Below are 24,576 nucleotides of genomic sequence, written 5' to 3'. Positions count from 1 at the left end.
TAAGTTGTTTACTAATTTAAATTTTTATAATTTACTTTTTCGTATTTGTTGTAAACAATATATATTTATTAAACTTTACACAATACTTCACTAAATATAATTTCAGAATGATTTGGTAAATAAAAGTAACAATTCTTTTAAATCATTCTAAGACAACAAACACTTTTGTATCAGAAAACTTCTTGCAGTTGCTGCCCGATGAGCAATTTACGCAATGTGCCGCATAGTTTATTCTTTGGTCGATAGATGGCAGGAATCATTTTATAGATCGAGGTGATGTAGAGATGGTCAGCCATGGTGGTATGAGGAAAAGAAGCAGGATTCTCCTTATCCTCTCATGAAATTATCCTCAGATAATTGTTTATAACACTATTTCTAACAAATTCATATCTCGTTTTCAAATAGGCTATTCACAGGTAAGCAGTCTTTTACTTTATTTCGTCGGGACTGCAGTTTCTTATAGTATCATTGAAAATTGATTCATCAGTATATAAAGGTATAGAATAATTAGTATCATTAGAAATATATGTTTTTTGATAATTTTTATTTGCTGAGATAATACCGTTTTTGCTATTAAACAAAACAAAAAAATGGAATATTTTTATTAATTATTTTAATATTTTCTGATAATTCAATAATTTTTAATATTTTATTATTTTAGTTTTGTATTGTAGCATTTTGCGAAATTTATTGAATTGCAAAATGGTTGGTATAAGATTCAATTGACTAAAATTGGTAACTTAACTATTTGAAACCACGCATCATTGATTGGATTGCTGCAATGGTGTGTTTATTAGTTTCAGATACTCAGGATTCCTCATTTACTATAATAAAATTCCAATCTGCTTTAATATATTTTTATATATTTTAATGGGTTTTGAAAAACTGAATTAAATATATAATTTTACGAAATACCGATTCAATGACAACAGCTGATGTAAAATATTTATACAACAATACAATTTATACAATAAGTTGGTTTAAAATATTTATTCAACAATAGTTGTTTAAAGATTATAATTTATTAGAAACGCTCAAGGGTTTTGGGAAAGATATTTTTTGCTTAAATGTGTTTTTATTGTAATTATAGTTTATCATATTGCTGAGAAGATTCATATTTTTAAAGCATGGGTTTTGAAAAACTGAATTAAATATATAATTTTACGAAACTGATTTAATGGCAAGAGTTGGTTTTAAATACAACAATACAATTCATACAATAAGTTGGCTCAAAATATCAAAAACGGTCATAGGTCTTGGGAAAGGTATTCGTTATTTAAATGAGTTTTTTTTTGTAATTATAGTTGATGCTATTGCTGAGAAGATTGATAATTTTAAAACGTAGGTTTAAAAAACTAAACAATTTATTCAATAAATTGTTTATACAGTAATACAATACAATAAATTTTTACTATTTAACAATAAATTGTCTTACAATATTTATACACCAATAGTTTTTTAATAGACTATAAACTATCAAAAACGGTCATAGGTGTTGGGAAAGGCCTTCATTATTTAAATGTGTTNTTTTTTTTTTTTTTTTTTTTTTTTTTTTTTTTTTTTTGTAATTATAGTTAAGGTTATTGCTGAGAAGATTGATATTTTTAAAAGATCGTACTAAAAATTGTTCACTACATATTTCTAACTATATATAGTTCATGCCATGCCTAATAATAATTAATGAATATACCATATTTATTGAAAATAATAATTTTACGATTATTATCGATAAGCAATAATTAAATTAATGTAGCGAGTATTATGGATAATGATAATTATAGAAAATAATAATAAACCGATCAATATCAGAAAAAGAATATTAACGATCAATATCAGAAAATGAATATGTATGATAAAATATTATATTATCGGTAACTATAATTATTGTTACAAACAATAATTAAATTCGATAAACAATAATTAATTAATGTAGCGAGTATTATGGATAATGATAATTATAGAAAATAATAATATACCGATCAATATCAGAAAAAGAATATTAACTATCAATATCAAAAATGAATATATATGATAAAATATTATATTATTGGTAACTATAATTATTGTTTATTATAAACAATAATTAAATTAATGTAACGTGTATTATGGATAATGATAATTATAGAAAATAATAATATACCGATCTATATCAGAAAAAGAATATCAACGATCAATATCAGAAAATGAAAAATGAATATACATGATAAAATATTATATTATTGGTAACTATAAACATTGTTTATCAGATTATAGTGAAATGCAATTAAATTGATTTGGGTGACAAATCAGTTGATCAATATAAAAATAATGCAAATTAGTCAAATTAGCAAAAAACAACAATACTCAGTAAAATATTGATTTATCCTGACAACGCATAACGAGATTAAACTCCAATATCGCCTTGTACTAGTTAATAAAAAAAATTTTCAAAATTTTATCATAAAAATTCTAAAATAAAGAAGAAAAAAATTTTTTAGGTCCTCTGATAAGATTCTCTAATAATTAACGGACTCGAGAGTATAAAGAAACTTTGGAATTTTCGTGCAACAATTTTTTTTCCGAAACAAAATGAAAGCAAAAAAAAAATTCTGAATAAAGGTATTCTTCAAATTTAGATGAAGATTTAGGATTTAAAATTTTATTAGTAGTATGATAAAAAAATAAAAAATATCACTAATGTTTAATTATCTTTTTCACTGCAAGTAAAAAGGATAATCAGTGATTCTTCGTTTATACGCCATTATCGAAAAATCTCCCCGAGAAGAAGAGTTTAATTGTTATTAAATTTGCATTTTAATAGATAAATTTATTATCGAAGCTTTGATTTGTATTTTAAATGCTTTAATTTATTCCCGAAGCGGAGGTATAAATATAACCTTTTCTAGTGGAGAGAAAAAATGAGAAGATATTTGAAAAAAATCTATTTGATCTTTTCATTTAAACTAAGTGTGAATATTTTCAATTATTGGCTACTTCTTTTAGTTTGAAAGTTTTGTAATTGAGTAGTTTCAAATCGTCTTAAAGAGATTTCTTTTAATAATACACCACGCTAAATAAAATAATCAAGTTGCCACTTTTTATCCATCTTTAGAAAAGAACATGATCTCAAAAGTGCATCGCCTCCTACATCCGAAAGCCTCCACACTGTTTTTATAAGTCTGCGCTGATAATTCCAAAAGTGAACCCGTTGCGAGCATGAACTCAAATATTATTTTAAAAATAATTGAGAGAAATTGTCGTATATATTTGAGAATTGAATCAGTGGTGGTTGATAAGTAAATCAGACAAACCAATCATATTCATTAAATTTAACAAATTTTTAGATACATAATTGTTACCACTTTCTCATTTTTACTAAATTTTATATTAAATTCTTTCATTATCTGATAACCTGTTCTGGTGTAAATTGATCAAATTAAAAAATCGTGCGGTGGTTTTCAAATGCGATGAAGACTTAAATTCTGAGAATAAAGTTTTCAGTTAAAAGAAATTAAAATTGCGTCAAAATGAATTTTTCTAAACATATCTGTGTTTTTTATTCGATTGCTGTAATTTTCAGTCGATGCGCCGTATAACCAATTAGAATTTCATCCAATAATAAAAGCCTGAGGTAAACTACCGTAAAATAGTTTAATATGGGAAAAAATTAATAATAAAAAATTTTTAAAATTTGCATTTGGCGAATACTTTTGATATTTGGCTAATAATTTGAAATCCTTAGCGTTGGCCATGCATAGCAGTTTCTTCCAATTTTCGAATAATGTGCGAACGCGTTATTTGTAGAAGGTAAAAAATCAATATCTGCGACAAAGGCGATTTGTAAGTTAATTTAGGGAAATTTTAAATAATTCACTTTTTTTTGACATTCTTATTTTGATGCATATAAAAGAATTAACATTATAAGTGAAATATATTAGTTTTATAGAAAGATATGGAAAATTTAAACATGGATAAAAAATTGAATACTTAAAATAATATGGTTATTTAAATTCCTACAAATGTTTGTCTTTGTGTATAGATGGAAATATTTGACTCATAAATTCGAAAATAAGTTTTTTTTTATTTAATTGTTTCTTATTTTTAAGGAGTATCACAAATTTGCAGAAACGGGTTACAAATCTATATATTTCTGTATGCAATTTGGCATGTCTGTTTGGTAATGGATTTTTTTTCTTCTTAAATTAGAAGGTGTATTCTTTGTTCTAAATATATTGTAATGAAGACAAATGTAACCTTCCTTATGTAATGTTAAGTTTTTCGAAAACTGTTAAAAAGTGAGCCGATTTGATATAATTTTTTAATGAGTATCACAAATATTTTAGTTCTAAGAGCTTAGAAAGTAACATACAAAATCAAAATATGAAGAATATAAAAAGAAAGGAAAATTATAGTATATTTATTTGAATGCTTAAAAACATTTACTTTTGAAAAAAGTAACCATAACCCAATGTTGTGGTTGTTATCTTATGCCACGTGTCAATACTGACAAACCTATTTTACGCAAAGGGGTGCACTTCTTGCTTTCCACTATAGTCATCCTATGGCTAAGAACTCGATTTCAGTCACACACATACGTCCCAACCCGTTTCATAGGAATGACGTATTCACAAACCATCCAGCCACAGATTGTAATTTTGACCTGAACCAGAGCACGAACATTCTCCGATCCGGTACCCCCTGAGGTATTGATTTGTTATGGGAACTGGGAGGACTTTGTAACCCTGGCAAATTTAGCGTGCACCCGTCACCATTTTGTACACGGAGAGTCTTCGGTCAGCGGGGATCGAACTCACGACCTTGTAGACATGGGCTCAACTAGGTTATCCGAATCGTAACAGTGACACAATATTTTGAAGATAAGGTTTTTTTCGTAATCCGTAATCGGTGATAATCGAGAATGAGTCATTAGAATATGATTCGTACAGTTAAAAAAAATTCTCCTCAATTTTTGAGAAATTTAAAATTATTCATGTTTTTCTCAAATGCCACAAAGTTATAAAAATAATTTTAAAATCAATTTATGTAATGTTTTAAATTTGAAGTGCCAATTAAAGCGAGAAAATGTTATCTACCTATAAATTTGTGATTACATTTTTTTTTCTTTTTATTTCGGGGCTGCAGAATAAAACTCTTGTCCTATAAGGAAAGTGCGTCCTTTTTCTTTTTCTAATTTACTTTTTTACTTAGACTTTTTTTTAAAAAAAAATATATATATGAAACACTTGTCAGAAAAATTTTATTAAGCATGTTTTTCATACTCTTTTCATTATTTTGCATTAATTTATGTCAAAATAATTTAAAAAATACTGTATTTAGCATTTTAATAATTTATGGTTTTGAAATACAGTATAAAACACAGATATCAACAACAATTCCTCATATTAGCACTTGTTTACAGTTATTCACATCTAAGAGAAACTGTTATGCATCATTGAAATTTCCTTAATATAAAAAATAAATTATTGATAAATTTTTTAATATAAATAATTTTTTTCCTAACTACTTTTGTTTGGATTTTACATTTTGGAGCAAATACAATTCCAATAATCTAACAGAAATGTTTTTAGTAATTAATAGACTGTTTTTTAGTCATAAAAAATACTAAACCATATTTTTGCTTGTAAATAAAGCGTCAAGAAAGAAATATAAAAAAGAGAAACCGGGTTCCCATTGGCGTCAAAGGGTTAAAAAGTGTTTTAAGAATGATTCAACCACATCCGTTTTCATCAAAATGAGCGTATTCCAATTTTTTAATATTTATATTTGAATACGAATATAGTTGTCAAATCATATTCGTAGCCACTTAATTAAAAAAATTTAGATAAAAAATTCGAAAATAATTGTTTAATTAATGTATTGTCCCCTGTTAGTAGTTTATTGTCCCATGTCCCAATTTAAGTAAAAGAAAGTGAAAAATATTACATTTAATATTTTAATCATTTATGGTTTTATAATGCAGCACCAGTGCCTATTTCGGCGTTTAGCGTAAAATCCGAACAATAATTTTTCAAATTTGCACTATTTGCTGTTACTTTGATCTAAGAGGAACAGTTTTTTTATCATTGAAATTAATTTAATTGACAAAATTAATTATTGATAAATTTTTGAAAATGAATGGGGAAAAAAATTCCAACTACTTTTTTGGATTCTATATTTTAGTAAAAATATAATTCCGATAATCTAACAAATAATTTAGCAACAATTAGACTGTTTTCATGATTGAAATAATACCAAAATATTTTTGTTCTGTTTTTAACTAAAGTGTCAAAAAACACACAAAAATATATATCTACGGACGTCAAAGGGTTAAATAATCCATTTTTCCTTTTAAAGACTTTAAATTAGCTATATCATAAACATTTTGATTAACCGTTTAATTTAATTGAGCTAACTCTTATCCCTGTCAAAGCAAATTTTTAATGAAACTGTTCAACTTATTAAATATACATTGTGCTAGTTTGTTATATAAATTTATCTACCACTTTACTTTTTAAATCACTTTACTTAACATACTTTCGCTTTAAAAATACATTTATCTTTTCATTTCTAAAAAAAGTTATTATCGTCAAAATTATCATTATTATTTGCTATCTCTGCATATTAAATGAATTACTTTCCCTTTCTTTAATGTGTTTTTATACAAGTTAAGATAAATGCAGAGATAAAACTTGTAAATGCTGCTTTTCCGTCTTTACTGTCATAGAAGGGAGAAAACAAACGCTGTTATTGTTGCGTATGTAAGAAGAAAGATACGGAAGGTCTTTTAAATTAAGAAAATATGTTTTCTACAAGTTAAGATAAATGTAGGTATAAAACTTGTAATAGTAAGTAGTTTTTCTTCCTTAACTGTTCCTTATTTTACATGTTTAGAAAATATGTTTTCTTTTAAGTTAAGATAAATGTAGGGATAAGACTTGTAAAAGTAGTTTTTCTGCCTTTACTGTTATACAAGGGAGAAAACAACCTCTACCGCTGTTAGAGTTGCGATATTTAAGGATGCAAATATTCCGATGAATAATTTGAAATGTGGCTTTTATTTTAAACTTGTTTAAAATATTCGAATCGCATTTCAATAATTAGTTCGTAAAAATATTTTTTGATGCGAGGGAATATGATTAAAAGCTTAGATGTTGTAAAGGGTGTTTTTAGTATAAAAAATTCAAATTTTGAATTGTACATTGAATGAGAATCAGCCCAGGTTTAAGGCAGTCGCTCTCTTTGGACTTGTAATGGGCCATGACTGTCTGGCCAAACACCTTTTTAGTATAAACATTTTTGATTCCTAAAAACAAGCTCTGTCGCCTTGGGGAGGACATGGACTTGCCCCATATTTCCGTCTGTCCTGCGCTCATCTCCACTACTGTGTGTGGACGCTAATGGGAGGCTAGGGCCCGTATGGGCTAAGCATGTCACTATGCATTCAATTCTATTTATCTCTTTTTGCCTTGTTTTTCTTGTTATTTTATCCTTTTTGTTCTTTTAAATTGGCCTGCCATTGGAAATAAAAAAAAACATTGAATGAGTAAAACCCTTTTATATTTTTAAGTTACTTATTTAATGGATAATTGTTCCAAATTTATAAATTCAGGGTAAAATTTGCTTTTGAACAGCCTAAACTTACTTGCCTAAAAAACAGTGATAAATGCGTAAATGAAAACTGCAAATTGGTATGCATGTACTAAAGGTAATTATCGATATGCGCAAAAGGTGCTGCGGTCATACTTTTTATGCATAAAAATTTATGAAACTTCTCAACCGTTAATACTATTGAAGTTTGTTTGAAATGGAGTTGGTACTATATTTTCAGTAGGAATGAGAGCGGCGCTAGAGAGAGATGACGAAAACAAACATTGAGATATTTTCTTCCTTTTATGTGCTAGTTCTATTATAATACTCTTTTGTATATCTCTTTGTTTGCATGTCAGAAATGTTGTTTTAACTCCATTTAAGTGTTTTACTTTGAGATACATGATGATGAGACAAAAAACAGGTTTTGCTGTTTGAAATTTTGTTACTGTAACCTTAATAGTTTCAGATGGATAACTTTTCATATAATAACGCAAATAATTTTTGCGAGCATACCTTACATAGAGTTACAATATTTTATTCTGTTCTTTCCAATAATATATCGTATTTCGAACAATTGTCTTCTTGGAATGAACCAATATGAACTACCCTTCTTTCATTTGGGTATTTTTCAGACATAAACCACTCCTTCAGTTTAGGTATTAACCTTTTCGGAACGGGGGATTTCTAAAAGCATTTGTACGAAATCAGAATCAGGAGGGGGGGGGGAAATGTGGTAGCTTAAATGTGGGCATTGCTAAATTGATAACCAAATTTCGCTTTCACCTTAGTCAATGTAAGTCTAATCACATATCCAATCAATGTTTGTGAGTTCGTTGTAGTGGAACTGGGCGTCTGAGACCTTACGGCCATTTTCCCATTCATCCTGAAATTAGACTATGAAACATACATGACAAAAATAAAGTTTGGGGAGCAAAATGAAGTTCGTTTTCGATCATTGTTAGTTCAAAGTGTAACCATATAATTTTTATTTTGTACTAAAGAGTGGTGAATTAAATAAATCACACTATTATAACTCCGTGTACAAATGAACTCCCAAGGATCAACTTTTTTTCTTTTTACCCTGATTGATAGCGTTTCATGTTGGCACGTATTTGTGACAGTTGGCGAGAAAATGGTTAGTGGTTTAAAATGAATGAGTTCACATTATTTTTCTTAATTATGTTTTAGATCTTAAATTGGTCACTAAAATACTTAAAAGAGCCTCGGTGGCTCAGGGGATAGAGAGCCCGCCTCCCAATGAGGTGACCCAGGTTCGAATCCCAGCTGTGGCTGGTTGATATGAACTCTACTCCCGGCTTGCACCGACCACTGTGCTGACGTAAAATTTCCTCAGATGTAGAGGGATCACGGGTTAGAATCCTTTTGCCGTCGGGCTAACCGTGAGAATTTTTCGTGGTTTTGTTATCTATGTATCACAAATGTAGATTAGTTTTATCAAAAAGTCCTCCAAGAAGGCTAGTTTTTCCTAATAATACTTAATCCAAGAGTTCCTATGTCTTCTAGGTTGGGTTCAAAATTACAGGCTATAAAGTTGAACATTGGTAGTCGTAAACTCAGAATTGGGTCAGCTCTTCAAAGCCAGTTATATAAAAATTTATTTAAATTTTTTGTTAAAAATATGTGTTTCGACAAGGTATATAATGTATAGCCAAGGTATATAAAATAAACTACTTATGTGTCGCCAATGACCGAGTTTGGCGACTTCCAGCTAGCTTGTTTTTTTCATTACATCGAGAGGCATTCAATCAGAAAAACAAGTGTAAGGGACCATCTTTCTCCTTCATTGTTTTTAGCATTCGTTCAGAAGAGAAGATGCTACAGCTGTGTGGAGTTGAGTTGCAAGTTTCCTGGACCTTGGCCTAGATTTTCGTTAATCGATTACCACCGGAAGAAGACTCAGCTGTAGTGGGAGAATTCTTCCATTGGATGCGAATGTTTTAATATTTATACAGGTTTTTATTATTGGTCGATCGGAAAAGCTCCCAAATACGAACGAAATACTATAAAACCGATGTTTCGGCATTGATTCAAAGGTGTTTCTGTGTGCTGCTTGCTCTATTCTTACGATTGAAGATTTTTTTTTAGTTCATATCGTTTAAATGGATTAAATCTATAATATTTAATTTTAAACAGAGAGCTAATTAAAAATTCATTATTCATACATGAATGTTTTGGAATAGAATACACGAATGATTTAGAATATTTAAAAATAATAATGAAACTAATAGCTAAAAGTCGGAAACTAATAACTATTAACATAGTCGGAAAACTTTTTTTCTAGTTACAAAAGCGGCTCTCAATTTGTTAGAATAAAAGATATAAATTATTTTTTTCGGGAAACAAAAAGCACATTTTTGTTCAACAAATGAATGAAACAAAATTAAAGCAATTCTAGTTTTCAGTGTAAAAAAATTTGGATTTAAAATATTTAATTTTTAATTCCATTGTTCAATAATAATTTATTATTCATTCTCGAAACTTTTCGACTTGAGTTTTGACTAATTAATTATAAGAATACTTGTTGAAAGAATAATTCCACTGTTAAGAGGATTAAGACATAGTAGGTAAGTGTTTTTCTAGTCACATGAGCAGTTTTCAATTTCATAATAAAAAAGTTGTAATTATTTTTTATTCGGGAAACAAAAAACACATCTTTGTCTCACAAATGAATTAAACAAAACAAATCTAATACTTGTTTATAGTGTTAAAATAGTTTTCATCTATGTTGTTTAATTTTAAATGCATAGTTTAATAATAATTCAGTAATCATTCGTGAAAATTTTTAGATTCGAGTTATGAATGATTCATTAAAAGAATGATAATTAAATCAATTGACAACTATTAAAGGGTTTAATTCTTAACGTTTTCTTAGGGGGGAGGAGTTTTTCTCATTATTTCAACAGTCCACAATTTCTTAGTGTTCTAGAAACATTTCATGGAAAATTTTGTCTCACTGTTTTGTTCCACTTTTCTCTAACCTTAAATTTAAGGGTTAGACAAAAGTGGAGGCATACCTAGAAAGACCATAAAGTTTCAAATACTGAAAATTGTCTATCAAAATAGCAAAATACCAAGACGGAAAAGCGCAGAAACTGATATAAAAATAATGATATTATGGTTTGTCTTTTGGAAGATGAAGGTATTCATGATTAACAAGAATTTTTTTAGCAGTTATAACTCATATATGAGAGAGACTGTTAGTTCTCATATCTGCTCTTCGCAATTATTATTACATATCCCAATCAGATGGATGAGTTAAAGACCTTAAATGGGCTGTGTACTCAGATAATAAGATCAGATAGGTGTAGTCATTCGAAAAAAAAATAGTGGCGAATTATTTTTTTTTACTCAGAACAGTATGAACATGTAAACACTAGTTATTAATAAAATCATCAAGTAGTCTACCAGCTTTTTTTTTCTCTTTTCTGTCTCTCTCTTTTTTCATATTTTTTTGTCGTGACAACGTATCCTTAGAGCAATTTTTTTTCGACATGACAACGTATCCTTAGAGCAATTTTTTTGTCGTGACTACGGATCCTTAGAGCAATTTTTTTGTCGTGACAACGTATCCTTAGAGCAATTTTTTTGTCGTGACTACGGATCCTTAGAGCAATTTTTTTTTGTCTTGACAACGTAGCCTTGTTGTTGTTATTGTCACCGCTTTCTAAGGCAGAGGGGATGCAATTGTTCTTTTTTCCAGTGGCGCCATCTATGGCCAAGAATTCGACTTCTGCTACATCTATAAGTCACACCCGTTTATAGGGCGGACCCATTCATACATACATTTATTCATCAACAGGTCATAATTTTGACCCGAAACAGAGAACGATCAATCTCCTATCAAGTTCCTCCAGAGGTATTGATTAATTATGGGAACATGGAGAACTTTGTGACCCAACAGATTTGAACTGCACTAGTCACCATTTACAACACCACGGGGAGTCTTCAGCCGGCTCGATTCGAACTCTCGTTCTCGTGACGTGAATCCAGCACCCAGCTAACTAGACTATCCAGGCTAACGTAACCTTGGAATTTTTTTTTCTTCTCGTAACAACGTAATCTTATCCTTGAAGTAAAAGAACTTCACACCCCTTATTGTACAAATATTCTGCTTGGACCAGGGTTTCCCATATGGTTGTCCTAGGACTCCATAGAAGAGTTAAATGGGTTCGCAAGTTAGTACTTTTTTTAACCTATGTTTTGAAACCTTTAATTGTATTTAGATTCAGCCTATAATTCACAGTTTTTTTCATCTTTTGGTTGTCTTTGTAAAATTTTTTCAAGTAAAATGCCAATGAAGCAGAAACGGCGCTTTTCAAAAAAGGAAATATAATATTTCTAATAACGCTATATTGAAAAATTATGAAAAGAACAAGCATTTATAAAATATTGTATTAGTTTTTCCTATCGTGCTTTTCAAATCGAAATAAAAATAACTGAATTCTTTAAAAATGAAATATGTTTCCCTAATAACCATTTTCAACGTTTATTGAAGTTCCTTCAAATTTCCATTTCGAAGTAAACCATAACTCGGCTTAGTTCATTCATATCCGATTTATGCATGTATACACACTAAATACAAATTAATTGCTAGACTAGATATAGCACAAGAACTGCAAATTTAGCTATTGAACATAAAACCAAATTTAAGATTAAGATTCATGATTTAAGATTAATGAAATTAATGATAATGCAATGAAAAATCTTCATTCCTACAATGAAATATTTTTAAATAATATTTCATACGCTATAACGTTCACAATTAAATTAATAAACGTTATTTATAAACTCAGGGTTTTTTTTCTCCGAAAGAAGGGTGATTATTTAGCGTTCCGTATCGAAAAAACATTTGCAACCGCTGACTAAAACTATACATAAAGCGAATTGGTTTGTGCAATAACCAATTTTAATGTTGTTGTGTTCGTCGGCCATTACAGCAGAGGGTGTGTGATTGTTCTTGGCGCCATCTATGACCAAGTATTCAACCTCGGCCGACCACACCCATGCGTCACATCCGTTTATAGGACGAACCCATTCATTCATCCACAGATCCTAATTTTGATCTGAACCAGAGAACGATCAATCTCCTTAGTCTGTATCCCTAGAGGTACAATTTGCTATGAGAACATGGAGGACTTAGGGAGCGAATCCAAAACGGGTGTATGATGCAGCTTACAATCTCCTTCAAACACCATTGTACCAATCCGAAAATGTTAATATTGATTTCGATTGGCTGTTCAATGTATATTCAGCCATTAAAAGAATTCACACAGANGCACAATTTGTTATGAGAACATGAAGGACTTAGGGAGCGAATCCAAAACGGGTGTATGATGCAGCTTACAATCTCCTTCAAACACCATTGTACCAATCCGAAAATGTTAATATTGATTTCGTTTGGCTGTTCAATGTATACTCAGTCATCAAAAGAATTCACACAGAATTAGAATGTGTCTAAGCTGCATTCAAATATGTCTGCGAAATTGTATACCGATCTGTTCGGAATTAACAATTAAAGATGTCCAAGATTAAAACACAATAAAATTGCTTTTCCAAAAACAAAACAAAACAAAAAATTAAACAGCCATTTTATCAATGGGTAACATATGATTGCCTTGCGGAGATCACAAATTTGCTTTTTCTTTTTTTTATTTATTTATTTTATTTTATTTTATTTAGTTATATTTTGTTTTCTGGCACAAAGTGCGTCTTGTCTAAGCAATAGCATGATCACCTATTTAAATATGTAACCATTGCCATAAAACAGCGTATTAAGCTACATATTTTCTTAATGCACTAAATTTTAAATGCCCATTGTCTTTAACACGTATTTTGAACTATATCCAAAAGAGTAAAAACTCATCAACGGTATTTTAATTTGAGAGTGTAGAGATTATATTTAATTATTCTTTAACTGTAACTCATAGGATTCTTTAACTCATGGAAATATGTTCTTTAGAATATATTTGTCAATATTATCTGCTGAACAATATCATCTGTTTAATTATTTAGTAACATTGAATCTTTTGTTCAATTAATTTATTCGCGTATCCAGGCACGTGCCAGAATTTAAAATCTGTCAACTAACATCGTCTAGTTTTGAAATAAGTCCTTCCCATAGAACATATTTAAGTAAGGAATATTTAAATCTATGAATAAAGGAGTCGATTTTAATTAACGCTTTAAAAACGTATTGTGTTAGACAACATTTCATCCCTATTGTTAGTTACTATATAATTAAATAGCACTCAATCTTTACATTTTGTCGCATGTAACTTATTTTTCAGGAAGATTTATAAGATTGTATACACGTTGAAAAGTGTTTGTGAGACTTTAAATTAAAAGGTGATTTTTGTTGGATTTATTTTGATTCAGAGAAAGTTTCATTTATTTTAAGTATAGCTAGCATTAGAGTAAGATATTGAAAGTTCTCCAAAAATTTGAAAATTGAATTCAATAAGAAATATATTAACTTATTGTTGCAGTATGATTTAACAGTATTATAAATTATCCTTCAGTTTTTTGGCAATTGAAAATCAAGCACAAAAATATAAGTTTACTTTTATTCATTTTTAGCGAAATTGTCAAAAGTATGTATCAAAATTTTAGCGTGCTTAGCTAATATCTGTATTTTTGCGAGGATTATTTTATGTAAAGGTAGAGACATGACAGTTGAATCATACCGTCCTACTACTTCAGAATTTCTGTAGTTTCAGAGAATATAGTCGATTCGAATTTTACATGTATACATATAATACAATTTGTGAAAAGCATGATCTTTCAAACTATGTTAACAGTTTTGCCGTGTAAAACCTCGATGCATAATTAGTTTTCTCACGTTCTATACGACTTCAGACCTGTCTTTGTGTTAATAAATATAAATAATTGAAATCTCTGTGAAATAATCTTTATGTAGGAATATAGAATGCTTAATTTAAGAGAATTGATACTTGACGGGCTTGGTTTACTCGAAGTAGAATGAAAAGAACAGTTGATAACGTAAACAAATGCCATGTTTCTAGAACCAATCAGGACCGAGATATTCTCACTACGTCACTTGCAGGTATCCCATTTCAGAACCAACGACAACCTGTGTCCACTGTGAACACGTTGCTCACCATGCACATAAGCTGCAATTGTAAATGTCATCAAAAACAAAGGCTAACCTAAGCAATAACAAAAAGCAGCACAACGAGATTGATAGCAAAATGTAAAAAGCAGACGATAATTTTAGAAGTTTTTGTTATTTGTTTCTAAATCCTGAATGAATTTATTGTAGATATATACGGGAATGTCTTCCGAATTCGGAAGAGATAGATAAAACGATAGATTCTCCGTTACTAAGAGAATTAAAGGCTTTTGAGAGATGTAATCTTGTGCATAGATAGATGATAAAAAAATTGCCATACTGCAAAAAGTTGTGTAAGATAACAGTTCTTGTATATTTAATACCATTTATTCAATACATTTTTATTTATTTATTTTACTTGGAATTTAATTTCTCATCACCACCCCATACAGTGCCTATAACGATTTGAAATTGGGGGAGATTCAACCCCCCCCCCCTCTAGGACTACAACAAGGGATTCGATTTATTTTTTGAAATCCCGGCTCGAATTTTCAAAACAAATCAATTTTATATAGGATGTCGTTTTTCTGAATACAGTATTATGTGTGAAATCCTTTGTAGATATTGCTCGCTAGACAAATATATATGCTATAAAAATGCTTCGATGTCTAACTGATTTCCAAAATTGTTTATAACACCATAAATAAATAGATTTTTCATAAATTTACGCTTCTATTCGGTATTTTCAGCTCTATTCTACACGATTTTCCTTTTACTCAATACTGCATCATTCATAAAATCTGTAGACTTTTGAGAGTAGTCTCTGCTACAAATAAACATCTTATTTAAACTGTCCGAAACCGTTTACAGAATCTTAAAAAATGTATATTTTCATAGATTTTCCGTTTCATTTTGTCTCGAATAGATGAAAAAAAATCTATCGTCCCATCAAAATTTTTTTCAAAACTCCTTTTTTTCAAACGCTTCAAAAAGAATGCCAAATAAAAGAAAAATGCGAGAACGATTTCCATTCTATTATGAAAGAACCTTTGATCATATTTCAAAAGAACCATTCCTTGAGCTGCTTCCAACTCTTTTTACCATCCGGGCATTTCTTCTAAGAGATAAAAACAAAAAAGGAAAAATAAAGTTATTTGTATTCATTGAGTATGTTACAAGAGCATCCCAATACCCTAAGGTTATGGGGTTTTATATGGTATTTTTGTTTGGATATGAAAACAAATATTAAAAAAAAGTTAACGTTTTCTTTACGATAAAAAATGAAAATTAGTATTTTTTTTTCAAACGTAACAGTTTTGATTACTGAGATACTCTAGAGACTTATAAAAATGTAAATGAGTTAGAATATAATAATACACAGTACTGAATAAATCTGGATTGTTATTTGTATTACGATACCTCGTTTGAAACAAACAATGTATTTTTTCCTTAACTTTTAAAATTTTTTTACACAGTTTATACAGTTTCGAAGTTTGATATTGAAACTTCTTAATCTCAAGATAATATAGTGATTTTTATTGCGGGGAAATGGTCTATAAACAATGTTTCAGCGATGTAAAATTCTCTGAAAATAATAAAAAATAGCTTTAGAAATTGTTAAGATTTTTTTTCTCTTTTTTTAAAATGTATTACAAACATTTATAAAAAGAAGAATATTTAGTTGTCTCATTGTTCGTCGTTATGTTTTACATTGCGCGTAGGTTTTGTATTTCTGAAAGAATGTTTTTTTTCTGATTTTGTTTTATTCAAAACTTTTTTTTTTCATTTTAATATTTATAAGTTATCTACAACGCTGTACAAGATTATATTTTTTTACTGCAAGCTTTTAATACAGTGCTTTTAATGAATTAGAGTATAATAATACAAATTATTGAGCAAATCTGAATTGTTATTTGTATTATGGTACTTCATTTGAAACAAACAATGTATTTTTAACCAAATTTTTTTATATAATCCTTATATGCAGTTTTGAAGTTTTATATTAAAACTTCTTAATCATTGTTTGTCGTTATTTTTACATTGCGTGTAGATTTTGTATTTCTGAAATAACGCTTTTTTCTGACTTTGTTTTATTCAAACCTTTTTTCTCTCATTTTAATATGATATAAGTTATTCCCACTGCTTTACAAAACTATATTTTTTTTTACTGCAAGCTTATAGTACAATTTTTCTTATCAAAATAATTTACGTTGATGATCTTTTGTACAGTGGAAAGAAAGACAAAAAACAGAAAACCCTGAATAACTTTTCACCTAATAATCGGATTTTATTTATAGAATCAAACTTAGAGGCTCACGACAGGGACCTCAAATATGCTCAATAATTTGTGCAGATGATTCTTTAAATTACTAAATCAGACACAAGCACTTACTTTTTTGGAATAAACGTATCTTCTTTTTTTTGTTGTTGTTGGCGGATTTAAATGTCTTACATCAAAAATATATTGAGTATAGCCGCAATTTCGGAAATATAGTGACAAAAGTTTGGATAGGATAGAAAGCCAAAATTTTGACTTCTTAATGTTAATTTGACTTTTCGTGTATTTCACCTTATGAGTATGTGTTTTATGCGAATCAATTATTATCAATTATCAGAATGTCTCATGCGAATTTAGAAATTTTTGCACACATTTATAAAATTAATAATATATAATAATACATAATACATTATAATATAATATATTATTAAAACACAATATATTATGCACAATAATATATTATGTATAATATATGCACAGTAATATATTTACACAATATATACACAATAATATCGTAAAGAAGTCGTACATTTAAAATGCGATTTCTAGCGAACCATTCTACCGATTTTACTCAAATTTTGTACTTTGTCATGTAAAATTTCATACTTAAAAAAGTATACCTTGAACAACAATACTTTTTTGACAATAATTTAATAAAAAAATTAATATTTGCTAAAATTTATTTAGGAATTTTATAACTGTGTGCAAAAATTGTTCAAATCGCTTTAAAAGTTTTTGCAATATGGCAAAATACGCAAAAAGTAAAAAAAAAATAGTTAAAAAAAATATTGTGGCTTCCCCCTATATTTTGAAGGTTAGAAATCAGAATAAAATGAAAAAAAGGCATGTTCACTAATAGAAAGCACATTTTTGTGTTTGATTTCATAATTTAAATTATCTTCTGCACTAATTAATTAACATCATTGAGGTCAAGATCCCGAATCATTAAGATAGAGACCTAGTAAGTAAAGATCTGATATTTAAATGAAAAGTTAAAGAATGCCTCGTTATTTTATTTTACACACTGTACTTTGATCAATTCCTTTTTTTTCATTTTTCCTACTGTAAATTATCGAAAAATATTGCACTGAAATGTGTGTTATAAGGCATGTAGCCGAAAGGTCACACTCTAATTGGGTTGAAGTTATTTTTAAAGATATTTTATTTAAGATAGGAAATGATACATAAACTTTTTCGTCCATTTCGAAGTAATTCAGTTGTAAATAATTATTGAAAGCTAAGATAAATAAAACAATTGATGCAAAGTTTTATAATAAATAAAAGCTACAATTTTTATACTCTATTTAGTCAGCAAGCGGAAAGCATTGTTGGCTATTAAAGGTTCCTTTAATTTAAGACTTTTCTCCTTAATCGGAAACACTAACATTTGCATTTCGCAAAAATTAAAATTAGAAGTTAGAGCAAAAGTTCGATAATTTGGGTTAGAGTTATAAATTCCAAAGTTTCTGGATAATTCTGTACTTAGAAAGTAATTTTAGAAGCAATTTATATGCGAAATAAGAACTTTTGCAAGAAATCGTTTGAAACAAATTCTTTTACTAGTATCTTTAATTATTGCAACTTTATTATTTATCGCGTACTTGGAGAATTCTTTGCGATTCTATTCAGTATTTTTTCTCAAACTTACAGTTTTAATAATCTAGATCTTCTCATCCAATGCGAAATAGACAATTTTTTTTGCAAATATTATTTTATAGCCGAAAACATAACTGTATAAAATATTTAGTTTGATTTGCAATTATTTTTAGAGAAGCAATTTATCTGTGAAAACTTTTGAAAGGAATCGTTTGAAATTAATTTTTTGACAAGTAACTTGACTAGAACCAGATTCTTCCAACTGTATTATTTATCGCGTATTCATTGAATTCTTTACTGGTGAATTCCTTATTTCTTATTATTTTTGCAAATTTTTTGTCTAAACTTAAATTTTCACTAATTTATGTCTCCTCAATTAATGAGAAATAGACATTTTTTTATATATATTACTTTATAGTCAAAATGCCTAGCTGAATAAAAAAGAATTCAGCTTTATTTGCAAGTGACATTTTGGGTATATTCCTAGTGGATGAAAGTTAACCTTTTTTAAAGGTACGAGAGAGAGTTTTGTACGTCTTTACTAGTATTGCGGCCACTCTTTCTTTACATTTTTTCAAATTTACAAATCCCATTTCAATAGAAGGTTCTGCTTATTTTAAGTGATTAAGTGATTTTTTTTGTTTCTTCCATTGCAGTTATTATATATAAAGGTGTAGGAAAAATCTATCTATGTTATATAAAACGCAAATACGTACGTATGTATAAATAAAACCGATGATATTTCTTTTCTCGCGCTGGCAACAGTTTTCATTTTTAATTGATAGGATTCGGCGCGCAAGAGCACGTAGTGAGCAACCAGATAACAATAACCAGAGTGAGCATTATCAGGTTGTTCAATTCAGATTCATGCACTAAAAACATGACAATATTTAATTTAAACTCAATTAGGAATTAATTAATTAATTGAAGTGAGAATGCTTTAAAAGGCCGCTGTTGAATTGATATTTTTCTACTGGGAGCTACCTAAACGTCTAAAAAACGTTTAAGTGTTTGTATTGAATGCATTGAATTTTTTTATATTTCGCGTTTATTTATGCATTGAATTTTCACGCTTTAAAATGCAGAATATTAGTGAAGCAATATTTGATAATTTATTTTGCTAATATGTTTCTTATTTAGCTAATGTTTTGATTTTTTCACCATGTACAATCTAAATAGCTAATATACTTTTTTAAAAGCCAATAAGAACATTGGTAGAATTCTTCTACATAAGTACAATACTATGTCTTTGATGATAAAATACTATGTCTTTGATGATAATATATTATGTCTTTGTGCTAGAACATTGTGTTCATTGGCGAGCGAGCGCAGCGAGCCATGGTTCACGGCGTGAACCACATAGGATTGCGTAGCAATTCTCGGGGGTTGGCGAGCGTTAGCGAGCAGGGGGCGGAGCCTCCTAGTATGTAAAATAATCTTTTCCCGTTTATTTGTGTTTGTAAATAAATGTATGTTAGAGTCGTTGAATAGCATTTTTAGAAACGCATAAAAATCAGAACAAATCAAATTCTTTAGCAATAAAAAATGAAGACAAATGTAAATTCTATTTCATCATTTATTTCTTCAATTCCGAACCAAATTATTTTTCCTTTAGTGCTTTATTTTAAAATATAAATATATAGTTTCTGTTTTTAAAGGTACTCGAGAAAGATTTTAGTGCTTCTTTATTAGTATTGTGTTCACACATTTTTAAATTTTTACAAATCCAATTTTAATAGAGAGTTTTTCTTAAATAAATAATTTTCTTTTATTTCTTTCATAACAACTATCAACAATAAAGACGTACGAAAAAGATATAAAATAATTTTATATCTTTTATTTATTTTTAATATACATTAGAGTCGTTGAATAGGAATTTTAGACACCCATAAAAATCACAACGAATTCCCTAGCAATAAAAAAGGTTATAAGTGTAGCGTTGCATTCTTTTTTTCATTTATTTTTTTAATTCCTAACCAAACGTTTTTTTCTTTTTGCACTTATGTTATTTCGAAATAAGTAGTTTTTGCTTTTAAAGGTACCAGAGAAAGATTTTTGCGGCTTCTTCATTAACATTGCGGCCACTTTTTTTAAATTTTTACAAATTTACATATCCAATTTCACAAGAAGATTTTGCTTTAACTAGTAATTTTCTTTTGTTTCTTTCACTACAGTTATCATCTATAAAGGTGTAGGAAATATATTTAAAATAATTTTTCTCAATTTACTTATTTTTATAAATAAATATAAGTTAGATTCGTTGAATAGGATTTTTATAACCGCATAAAAATCAGAGCAAATTCTCTAGCAATAAAAGAAGAAGACGAGCGTAACGTTATATTCTTTTCATCATTTATTTTTCAATTCCAAACCAAACGATTTTTCTTTTTCTTACCAAAAGACATAAAATAAGAACAAAAGATTGTACTTACACTAAATCTTAAACCACAAGTTAAATAAGACACACAGGGCCTTAACTCCATTATGTAATCTCCCTTCGCTAATTCGTGCTTTAAAACCATTAGCAGTAAATGGAATTGTGGGATAGCTGATGAAATGTGAGTGTACTTCAGTATTAAGAAAAATTTTCTTTTTCTTTGTTACAATTCCGGGAATTCAGGAAAATTGGTCTCCTATGTGGGACTTGATGAATTCTTGACTCCATTGCCATCTCTTATACTCACACTGTTTAGTTTTCTCTTTACCCCCCCCCCCATCTTACCCCTTTTTACCCCACTAAAGTTTCTCGACTGCGAAGAAATTATTTCCCTTTTTTAGACTCTTTAATCATTAAAGAGGAAGTTTCTTTTCTAAGAAAAAAAAAGTCAATTCAGTTTTACAGCACCAAAGGGAATGATTGTTAGAACCAGGAGAAGCGGAAGAAAGGAAATTTCGTTTTCCCAATTTTTATAGTTTTTTTCAGTTTTAAAAGGTTTTTTTTTTCTTCTTTAACCTTCTTTTCAGGTATAATTTTGTGAAACGAAAATAAAATTCAGTTTTAGAACCGAAAATATAATTATTAGTGCTTAGGAAGTGGAATAATTTGAGTGGTATGTTTTTCTCAAACGTCGAATCGTCAAATAAACATCATATATTTCTTGCAATTGTTATAACAAAACCAGACAGAAATTAAATTTCGTTCAAGACCATCTTTTTAACAAATAAACAATAATAAGTAAAAAAGAGCAACATACACGATTATTTTGTATTTGAATAAATATTTTGCAACAAAACCTGAGAACTAAATTTTTTTGCACCGTTGATATAATAAATTTCACAGTAACGGAAAAATTAGGGTTTTTTTTTAACGAGAAAAGTATTTTAAGACAATATTGATTTTTTTACGAATATTGGCCGCAAAAAAAGGACAAGTAATATATTTTACTTCGCTGGCCACAAAAAAGGCGTTGCGGGCCACCAGTTGGTAACCACTGTTCTAACTTAATGAAATACTCAAAATACGTTATCAATCATTTTAACCACTAGCACTGAAAAGACGTGTTATCGCATGTCAAAAAATTGCTAATGTTTGACATGGGGTAACAGGTTACAACAAGTTTTCGAAATGGGGTACCCCATGTCACAAAATTGCTAAAGACGTGTTATGCACGAAGGCAGGTAATTATTACCGGAATAAATGACATTTGTCCGTGGTTCGTGTCACAGAAGCAAAAAAGATAGTTTCGATTTCAATAAGGCCACGATTTCCAAAATGTTATGGCTACCGAGGACTTAAAAGATCGAGAATCTTNCATGGTTGTCAACTTAAGTTTTCTCAAATACAACGCATTTGTTTGCTTTAAGTTGAAGTTTTAATTCCATTTTAATACCACTGGGGAAAATTATAATGGAAAGAATTAAAAGTTGGCAGGTATGGGGTACCCCATGTCACAAAATTGTTAAAGACGTGTTATGCACGAAGGCAGGTAATTATTACCGGAATAAATGAAATTTGTCCGTGGTTCGTGTCACAGAAGCAGAAAAGATAGTTTCGATTTCAATAAGGCCACGATTTCCAAAATGTTATGGCTACCGAGGACTTAAACGATCGAGAATCTTTTGGCGGAATCCCAAGTTATCAAAAATATTAGTTGCAAATATACTAACCAAAAAAAAACTGAATTCATTTTGATTGAGCTGTGTTGACACAAGGGATGGAGCATTCGCCTTCCCATGAGGTGAACTGGGTTCGAATCTAAGAGATGGTTGGTTGATTCGAATTACGCATCCGGCTCGCACCGACCACAGTACTGACGTAAAATATTCTCAGTGGCAGACGGATCATGGGATAGAATCTCCTTTTCATCAGGCTAACCGTGGGAGGTTTTCGTGGATTCCTCTTCATGTAATGCAAATGCGGGTTAAATCCATCAAAAAGTTCGAAGACAAGTTTTTCCCAATAGTTGATCCAGGAGTTCTTTTGCCTTCTGGATTGAGTTCTAAAATCCATGGCTATGAAGTTGAACATCAGTAGTCAGAAACCCAAAATTGGGTCGGCTGTTCAGCGACGATTATAAAATAAATTAAAATTATTTTGATCATATTAATTAATAGGAATTAAATTTATTCAGTAATCGTTTTATCAGTATTATACTTAAGTAGAAGTTTTATATCAAGTAGATGAATTCGTAGGCCGGGAGTGGCATCTAGACTACTTTTGAATTTATTTTTGGTGTATGCATAGACTGAAAACGAGTAATGTAGGCTGAATTATAGCTTTTTTAAACGGAACTTCTGCAATCGTTGAGAATGGATAGCAGAGAAAGATATTCTAGAATTATTCTAGGATTTGATCATTTTATGTTCAATCGAAAAATTCGATGAGAAATAAAAATGCAATTTGTCATAAATGCGTATCCTTTTTCATAATTTACTCAACATATTCTTATTGGAAGAAATATTTTTCTTTCTTTCTTTGTCATTAATTTATTTAAATGATTTCATAAAAATTACTATAATATCAAATAAACGATGGTTTATTGTTTGGATTTAAATATAATGACAGGTTTCAAAGCTTATTATTGGATTAATAAATCTGAACTCTCGGAACCCTTGGGAACCTTCCACGGAACACCAGACTTCCACGGAACACAATTTTGGAGCCGCTTCAATAATGCATGAAACACTTAACTCCGCGTAGTGAATTTCAGTCGATTGGTTTGGTAAATCCATCTGTAAATTTCTTGTCAAACCAAAACACTGACAAATAATAGAAATAATCAACCGAAATACAATATGAGTGTAAAGCCCCTCATTTACATGCAAGCTATATTAAACCTGTGTGGATAAATCAAGTTTAATATAAACATTAACTATTTATCTAAAATTATAATTTCTAGATAATAATATCGAGGTATTAATGAATCCTTTCATATCCGCTTACGTTAACGTACACACTTAGTAAAGCAACTGCGCATGCTAAAAAAACGCATAATACACTCTATAACAAAAAAAATCGACGCACCAAGAAGCAATCATCCGATTGCTTTGAAATTTCGTATGCATGAATGTTTTGGACAGATACGGCTAGAATGATGTCGACTGGGGACGTATAGTCTTTAGCGACGAATCCCGTTTCCAACTGTGTCCTGATGATCATCGAAGACGTGTTTGGAGACGCACAGGCCAGAGGGGGGATCCTGCCTTCACTATTGCACTCCACAACGGCCCTCAACAAGGCATTATGGTCTGGGGTGCCATTTCCTTTGACAGTCGGACCCCTTTGGTCGTCATTCGAGGTACAGTTTCTAAACAGCGGTACGTCGACGACATCCTAAGACTCTTTTTGCTACCGTTCCTTTTGCAGCGCCCTGGGCTGGTTTTTCAGCAGACAATCCCAGACCACATACGGCACGTGTTGCTATGAAGTGTCTGCAAGCTTGTCAAACTCTTCCTTGGCCTGCCAAATCACCAGATTTCTCTCCCATCGAGCATGTCTGGGATATGATGGGAAGGCGATTGCATCTGGCATGGAATGTTGATGACCTCGTTCGGCAATTGGATCGAATTTGGCAGGAAATACCGCAAGAGACCATCCGGGAGC

At 29.7% G+C, this 24,576-nt stretch overlaps 1 protein-coding gene across 1 annotated transcript in view; it reads left to right on the top strand.

The window, feature by feature from the left end:
* Window positions 1-258: 258 nt before the first annotated feature.
* Window positions 259-24,576, top strand: part of LOC107457210 (CKLF-like MARVEL transmembrane domain-containing protein 7) — a 98,841-nt gene continuing 74,523 nt past the window's right edge. The window contains exon 1 of the mRNA XM_043052448.2: window positions 259-416. The gene's annotated coding sequence lies outside the window, so the exon portion shown is untranslated. The remainder of the gene's footprint in view (window positions 417-24,576) is intronic.

Source organism: Parasteatoda tepidariorum, chromosome 6 (assembly GCF_043381705.1).
Source record: "Parasteatoda tepidariorum isolate YZ-2023 chromosome 6, CAS_Ptep_4.0, whole genome shotgun sequence".
NCBI classification, from domain to species: Eukaryota; Metazoa; Arthropoda; class Arachnida; order Araneae; family Theridiidae; genus Parasteatoda; species Parasteatoda tepidariorum.
Note: the sequence above shows the minus strand (reverse complement) of the source record. Positions and strands in the feature narration are given on the sequence as shown.